Below are 9,210 nucleotides of genomic sequence, written 5' to 3'. Positions count from 1 at the left end.
AGGAAAATTTCTCAACCTAATAAAGAGCATTTATAGAAAACCAACAGCCAACATCACCCTAAATGGAGAGAGCCTGGAAACATTCCCAATGAGATCGGAAACCAGACAAGGATGCCCTTTAGCACCACTCTTACTCAACATTGTGCCGGAAGTCCTAGCCAGAACAATTAGGCTAGATAAAGAAATAAAGGGCATCCAGATTGGCAAGGAAGAAGTAAAAGCACCTCTAATTGCAGATGACATGATCTTATACACAGAAAACCCTAAGGAATCCTCCAGAAAACTGCTGAAACTAATAGAAGGGTTCAGCAGAGTATCAGGATACAACATAAACATACAAAAATTTGTTGGGTTCCTCTACACCAACTAAAGAACATCGAAGAGGAAATCATCAAATCAATGCCATTTACAGTAGCCCCCAAGAAGATGAAATACTTAGGAATAAATCTTACCAGAGTTGTAAAGGACTTATACAAAGAAAACTACAGTACACTTCTCCAAGAAACCCAAAGAGACTTACATAAGTGGAAGAACATACCTTGCTCGTGGATAGGAAGACTTAACATTATAAAAATGTCAACTCTACCAAAAGCAATCTATACATTTAATGCAATTCCGATCAAAATCCCAAGGACATTCTTTAAGGAGATGGAGAAACAAATCACCAATTTCATGTGGAAGGGAAAGAGGCCCCGGATAAATAAGGCATTACTGAAAAACAAGAACAAAGTGGGAGGCCTTACTTTACCTGATTTTACAACCTATTATACGGCCACAGTAGTCAAAACAGCCTGGTACTGGTACAACAACAGATACATGGACCAATGGAACAGAATTGAGAATCCAGACATAAATCCATCCACATATGAGCAGTTGATATTTGACAAAGACCCCAAAACAGTTAAATGGGGAAAAGACAGCCTTTTTAATAAACGGTGCTGGCATAACTAGATATCTATCTGCAAAAAAATGAAACAAGACCTATACCTCACTCCATGCACAAAAACTAACTAAAAATGGATCAAAGACTTAAATATAAAATCTAAAACGATAAAGATCATGGAAGAAAAATTAGGGACAATGTCAGGAGCCCTAATACATGGCATGAACAGTATATAAAACAGTATAAAGAACGTAGAAGAAAAACTAGGTAACTGGAAGCTCCTAAAAACCAAACACCTATGCTCATCCAAAGACTTCGCCAAAAGTGTAAAAAGTCTACCTACAGATTGGGAAAAAGTTTTTAGCTATGACATTTCTGATCAGCACCTGATCTCTAACATCTACATGATACTGCAAAAACTCGACTCTAAAAAACAAATAACCCAATTAAAAAGTGGGCAAAAGATATGAATAGACACTTCACTAAAGAAGACATTCAGGTAGCCAACAGATATATGAGGAAATGTTCACAATCATTAGCCATTAGAGAAATGCAGATCAAAACTACAATGAGATTTCATCTCACTCCAACAAGACTGGCATTAATCCAAAAAACACAATAGAATAAATGTTGGAGAGGCTGTGGAGAGATTGGAACACTTATACACTGCTGGTGGGAATGTAAAATGGTACAACCACTTTGGAAATCGATTTGGTGCTTCCTTAAAGAGCTAACAATAGAACTACCATAGGATCCAGCAATCCCACTCCTTGGAATATATCCTAGAGAAATAAGAGCCTTTACATGAACAGATATATGCACACCCATGTTTATTGCAGCACTGTTTACAATAGCAAAAAGATGGAAGCAACCAAGATGCCCATCAACGGCTGAATGGATAAATAAATTATGGTATATTCACCCAATGGAATAAAGAACAGTGAGGAATCTGTGAAACATTTCAGAACATGGAGGAACCGGTAAGGCATTATGCTGAGTGAAATTAGTCAGTTGCAAAAGCACAAATATTGTATAAGACCACTATTATAAGAACTTGAGAAATAGTTTAAACTGAGAAGAAAACATTCTTGTGTGGTTAAGAGAGGGGGGGAGGGCGGGTGAGGGACATTCACTAATTAGATAGTAGATAAGGTAAAGGGAAAGACAGCACACAATACAGGGGAGTTCAGCTAATTGGACTAAATCAAAAGCAAAGAAGTTTCCTGAATAAACTGAATGCTTCAAAGGCCAGCGTAGCAGAGGCAGGGGTCTTGGAACCATGGTTTCAGGGGACATCTAAGTCAATTGGCATATTAAAATCTATTAACAAAACATTCTGCATCCCACTTTGAAGAGTGGCGTCTGGGGTCTTATATGTTTGCAAGCAGCCATCTAAGATGCATTGATTGGTCTCAACGCACCTGGATCAAAGGAGAATGAAGAACACCAAGGACACAAGGTGATTAAGAGTCCAAGAGACAGAAAGGGCCACATGAACCAGCGACTACATCATCCTGAGACCAGAAGGACTAGATGGTGCCTGGCTAGAACCGATGAGTGCCCTGACAGGGAACACAACAGAGAACCCCTGAGGGAGCAGAAGAGCAGTGGGATGCAGACCCCAAATTCTCATAAAAAGACCAGACTTAATGGTCTGACTGAGACTAGAAGGACCCTGGTGGTCATGGCCCCTAGACCTCTGTTGGCCCAGGACAGGAACCATTCCCAAAGCCAACTCTTCAGACATGGATTGGCCTGGACAATGGGTTGGAGAGGGATGCTGGTGAGGAGTGAGCTTCTTGGATCAGGTGGACACTTGAGACTATGTTGGCATCTCCTGCCTGGAGGGGAGATGAGAGGGTGGAGGGGGTTAGAAGCTGGCGAAATGGACATGAAAAGAGAGAGTGGAGGGAGAAAGCGGGCTGTCTCATTAGGGGGAGAGTAGTTGGGAGTGTGTAGCAAGCTGTATATGGGTTTTTGTGAGAGAGACTGACTTGATTGTAATCTTTCACTTAAAACACAATAAAAATATTTAAAAAAATATTTTGAACATATGTCCCTAATATACATATTTTTATTTATGGATGATATAATTTACTACTTCCAATATTAAATATTATAAAGCTTGATTTTTAAAACTTTTTAGATAAAATAAATATAAAGAGAAGTTCTAATATCACGGCCCCCCTTCCAATGGATCATCTTGTTTACAAACTGGAGTACATGCAATAACTCTGGAAACTATCATTCTAAATCACTGAAGACTAACATTTATGATGAACACTGATAAAATTAATGTCAGCAGAAGACGTCAGTGTAAATAAATGGTTTGAGATGACAAAGTGTAAACAAGACCCCAATGAATATATTTGCTAATAATATAGAAAGCCCGAGTTTACTCTTGCACAGTGTTTTTTGCCCTCGCGTACCTGGTTTACAGAGACAGCACAAAGATCCAACTCGGTAGGACCAAACACAAACTCATTTTTGGTTGCTGACATAGAGTACAGTGCTTTTGACTCCTTTTTTCTCATCACCAAATTCTTAGAGCTGAGCTTGGCTCTGGGCTGACTGAGTTTTGGGCAAAGATACTCAGAATTTGACTTGGGCTGATCCCTACGGAAATTTAATGATTTGGAGTTTAGAGGGCCTTTGTTGTGAAGATTAGTAAACTAGGTGGTGATTAAGCAGTCGAGGAAGAAGGAGCTGTCTGTACGGTTAGGTTGTGCTTTGGGCATAGCATGGTTCCATTGGCCTAAGATAAAGGGAGCCCTTGGGTCTAATCCACAGAGCCTTGCACTATGGGGGAGCTCCTTGTAGGATTCTAGTATCTGATTTTTAGTTGGCAGAGGGAAAGAATGGCTTCTTCTTTGGTGTCAGCCTCCCCACTCTCTCTACAGGGATTACTACTTTGAATCAAGCCTCCTTACTTTATTTTTTAAATTGGTTTGTTGATTTTGAATTCCCATTTATTTAAGAGATAGGTTTTTGTTTTCTGTTTTTCCTTTTGGGAAACTGGGTTGAAATAAGGGAGATGAAATTAAAAGCATTATTTTCTTGTTTTTTTTAGTTTAGACTACTTGGGAAATTTGAAAGGGATTTTTAAGGGAGAGAATTGCTGAGAAAGACAAGTTAGGGCAGCCAGTATGTCTGCAACCTGGAATCAGCGTGTTGAAAGCCATAGCAAGGAGACTGTAGAGGTTTAAAAGTCTGTATATCCCCTGTCCAGAGCACCCATTATCAGCCCCTAGAGTGATCAAATTCTAATGGATACCAACAGGGAGAGAGGACAAGCGTAAGTAAGCCCCAATCTGTGGTTTGCTCCAGATTTCAAACTAAATTTTAGAATAATCAAGGACTTTATTCCACTTATTAATAATGAAACTTTCCGAGGCCAGCTTATTTCCATCCCTACATTTGCTGTCTATTGATTTCCCAGAAAAGACCAAATTGCTGAATAGGTATCTAGAATGTTATTAAAAACTTAAAAATCTTTCAAAAATACTAAAAAAAAATTTAGAAGATATTTTCTTTTTAAGCAATCAAACCCAAAAAACATAGAACTACTATATTCTGAGTGAGACTTTTCTGTTGATTTGCAAAAAAAAAAAGCACATCAGTCTAAATATATATGCTGTTTGTCTTCTTAGGCTATGGACAAGCTAGTGGAGGTAGGAGTATGGGCTGGTAATTTGGCCAGAGCTCCTAAAACTGGCTGAGAAAGTTTCAGTCAATGCCCATTTTTTCCCAATAAATTTCTTGTAGCAAGCAGAGGTATTCACAATCATGTCATTGATTTTTAGTGCTGCTCTTACACTACTGTAATAGGCATGCTATATTTTTTGGTTATTGGTGCAGGTGGTGTTTCTCCAGGTGAATGAATTTTTTTTCGAGGTAACCTGGTCTAATATTTCTTTTTTTTCCCATTCTTATATCTCCTCAGTTTATTCAAAAGGTCCAAGCTACTATCTGCTAGTATCTGACTAAATAAAAGCTACTAGAAAGCCATTATCACATTTTCCTTGCCTTTACTCTCAAGATGCCAACTTGTCATTTTGTTGACAGCTGTCAGAGCACTTCATGCTTCACTGAAGAGCTGTCAAAAATTTGTAGATAGCCAGCTCACCAGCACAAAATGGAGCTTCAGTAATCTCTCACTCTCTTTCTGTGTGCTGATTGTGTTTTATTGAGTGTTCCAACCTTGGGGGACTCCCTGAAACAATGGATAAAGACCGTGGAGAATTGATAGATGTTAATTAGTAAGCTTTGAAGGAGTGAAACATGGGTGAAGGCAAAGTACAAAGGGTGAAAACCTGGGATTATCTGTGTCAGCAAAAGGATAGTGCATGTTAGTTTTGCTAACTATCCACAGGTTGCTAAATATCAGAGCTGTAAGGGCCCTCAGATATTATCTAGCTAGGCCCGCATGTTTTACCAGTAATGGTAAGAGGAGCCTCAAAAGGGGAAAGGGACTTGCCCAAGGTCAGTCAGCTCTTCCCAGCTTTCCAGACCCCAGCTTGCTTTTGGTTGCTTGACCTTTACATACCCAATTTTCAGTTACTTGGGGCCCTCACTGCTAGCCAATCACTTGGATAATCCAAAATGGCATGTAAGTTGACCATCGTTTACATTGAGCTTTGTGATGTGTGTTTATACTGACATTTCAATGTGTTTGGGTCTAATCTGAGAATTCACAACACTTCAAATGAAACAGAAAAGCCACCCTCAAGGTCTGATTCAGGAAAAGCTAGAAAGTTGACCAGCCTTACTGAATGGACAGCATCAAATGAATCTGTACAATTCCTTAAGGCAGGGCATGTTAATTGCAACAAGTTTGTTGATTCATGCTTTTCCTGGGCCCCTGCCAGAGCTGTGAGGAGGGTGGTGGAAAGGAGAAACCGAGACCTTTTTCAAAATAATATGCATATCTTCCCTTTTCCTTCCTTTTCTTTCCTTTTTTCTCCTTTTCCTTACTGGAAACATGGACATTTGCTTTGTCTTCTATATAAACAAATTGGAGAGCAGATTGTCAGCAGGCCAAACAATAAATGGAAGACATGTTGGACCCCAGGAATACAGAGGTAGAGAGAAGTAGAGAAAGACTAGTGAGCAATAAGAAAAAAGGACCAAAACATTCAGGATAAGAAGGAGTCAATTAAATTGCATAGTAAATGCCCTGGATCTGAAAAAGGGCTACTTTGGGGTATAGTCCAAAAGATTTCCCACCAAATGGAGTTTAATTTCCTGATCTGGACCTGTCTGGACTTGGGGATTGTGCCGAGTACCTGTAATTTGTTGGTTTATTGTTTGAGAATCTTCACATTTGTACTAAAGCGGTATTATTACACACAACATATCTGTCCTGAAGCGGATGCCGCTGGTGACTCAGAAGGGACAAAAAATAGAAAAATAGGCATGAGTAGTCAGCCCTAGGCTGTAGTCCAAGAAAGAGCTCACATAGTGCAAGGGCTCAAATAGTGACAACTGAAGTGGTAGTAGGGAAAGCAAAAGTCTGAACTTTCGCTATAGAAATAATTAAACATTTTAGTTTAAAAGGTTTCCTACTTTAATCTTCTGTCCTAGAATACACAGAAATCTTGTTGATGTAACCAAAACAAACAAACAAACAAACAGAAAAACTAAACCCATTGCTGCCGAGTCGATTCCAACTCATAGAGACCCTGTAGAACAGAGTAGAACTGCCCCATAGGGTTTCCAAGAAGTGTCTGGTGGATTCAAATTGCTGACCTTTTGGTTAGCAGCCTAAGCTCTTAACCATGGTGCCACCAGGGCTCTGTTGATGTAACAGAAGGCTTAATTAACCTGAGGTGGTACTTAATACATATTGAAGGAAAGACTTGCCATGGGTAACAGTAATATAGATAATTGAGTTGTATGAAAAAAAAACGAGTAGAGTGAATTAAGACTAACGAATATCAACAGAGAAAATCTATTAGCATTCATTAGTTAGACTCCTGTTTGTGGCTCTTTGTTAGCCTAAGGAAGCCCCTTCAAATGGCTGATATGTGTTGAAAGTCCTGCCTGATGCTGGGGGCCTTCCATGGATGCCGAAGGAATGAGTCATTCAACTAGAACTTCTGAAATTCAAGTGCAGCACTTTTTTTTCCTTTAATTTTTTTTTACCATAGGCAGTAGTGACTGTGAAGTAATAATGATAATGACAGTAGAAGTAACAGTGTGATACTAATTAGTTTGCTGAAAGCTGTTCCCCATTTACTAATATGGAACAAAGGTACATATATTTACCATCACTTGGCTAACCTATGATTTGTTGGGCAAGTTTAATTTTTAAAAAAACTATTGGGTTAGTAGCAATAAAGTTAATAATTCTGTGATTTAACTCATAATTTTAATTCATTTGGTGGTGTTTTTTAAATCCTGAATTAACATTTTTCTCTGCACTCAGGAGGTCTCATCTGCCAAATTGCAGATGAACAAACCAATCCAAAGCCCAGCAATATTCTAACTTCTGTGGTGTGGGGATGGATTGGGGGGATGCTATGAAAGACTGGGAGAGAGAGGGAGACCTGAATGGAGGTAAGTGCAAAAACACCGGCAGTGAAGGCCAGCATTTAGTTGCCCCATTTAGAATATGCCTTTCCCCAAGGATTGTATTGTTTTAATCACCCTCACCACACCAGCACCTCAAAAAACCTTCCTGATTACTTAAGTGAGTTAGACCTTTCTTTACTTAACTGTCTTTACTTTACTTAACTGTCTTTCTTTACTTGACTTAACAGTGGAATATAAACTTTAGACTGTGACCCAACCATGTGGCTAGGAGCTATGTGTGCCTATTTCATATCATTTAGCCTGTTGTACTGTGTATAATAGAAACTTGCTAAATATTTGAGAAATGAATTAATGAATGGATGACTCCTGTAACCATGGATGGGATTGATGTTCAAATAGATCGAACTCACCTTAGTGGTAAAATGAATGTTATATATAAAATTAGCCATAGCAAGACTCTTGGGGATATTCTGCTTTGCTTTTACCTACCCCAGGAGCTCTTATTTCTGCCTTTGCTTTCAATGCCCGCAGCCTGACTACCTTCTTGCCAAGATTGTCCTGGTCAATTGAAATTTTGTAGGCTGCAGTGGAACAGTGAACACCCATATGCCCAACTTTTGTTGAATGCCCACTGTGCCAGACACTGAAATCACCACTCTAGTCACTTGTTGAAGAGACAAGTGCTAACTTTGTACATACTTTGTATCTTTTGAATTTGCAATTTCACTCACAGAATGTTGAGCTGGAAGCTACCTTCAAGATCTTCAGATTCAACCCCCTTGTTATAATAATCAGAACTCATATTTATTGAGCCATTTTATATATTAACAATCCTATGAGGTAGGTATGTTTTTTATCTACATTTCATGTATGATACTATGTGTAATTGACACACAAAGACGTAAGGTAACTTGCTCAGGGCCACATAGTTAGGAAGTAGTAAAGCCAAGATTCAAACTCATGTTTGTCAGACTCTAAAACTTACCCAAAGAGAGGAAAAGACTTACCAGAGATCATTTTGCTGGAGCCTAGCTCTTCTGGCTCTAATTTGTGTGTGTGTGTGTGTGTGTGTGTTTGTTTGTTTGTTTTTTGCTATGCCATGCTGCTACTTTAGTCCACACTGTGGAGTTCCTTCCCATTGTCATTTTCTTATCTCCCCAAATGGATTGTTTACTCTCCAGTGCAGGGACTGCATTATTTCTGTGTTGCTGGGTTGCCTACTTCCTCAAGGGTTTGCCCAAGCTTTGCCTTCAGTAAATAACGGTCTTTGCTCAGCTATTTAGCTGTCCCCTGGAGCTGCGTGGAGCCATCTCTCAGTATTACTCATGGCTCAGAGATTGGGAGGAGACAGGAAGCAGAATTTTGGGAAAGGAGTCACCTCACCACCTGCTTTCTGTTTTATCCTTTACGACACAGATTGAAGATGGAGGCAAGGCAGCCTTGTCCCAGAAGATGAGGACTGGTGATGAGCTGGTGAATATCAACGGCACTCCATTGTATGGCTCCCGCCAAGAGGCCCTCATCCTCATCAAAGGCTCCTTCCGGATCCTCAAGCTGATTGTCAGGAGGTAAGGTGCAGGGAGATCTGCTATAAGGTGCAGAGGCTGCCGAAACCTTTTGGTTGGTAGCAAAGCCTCGTAGAGTTACATCTGTTTCAATATCATCAAGGAAAGAGGTGTTTCATGTGAACAGAATTTTTCAGACAACTGAAGCAGAATGGCATAGGAGAAGGGGCCTTTGAGTCAAATCTTGGCTTTGCCACACACTAGCCATGTCACTGTAGATAAATTTAT

The sequence above is a fragment of the Loxodonta africana genome, chromosome X (assembly GCF_030014295.1).
Source record: "Loxodonta africana isolate mLoxAfr1 chromosome X, mLoxAfr1.hap2, whole genome shotgun sequence".
Lineage (NCBI taxonomy): Eukaryota > Metazoa > Chordata > Mammalia > Proboscidea > Elephantidae > Loxodonta > Loxodonta africana.
This window is presented reverse-complemented; position numbering follows the sequence as displayed.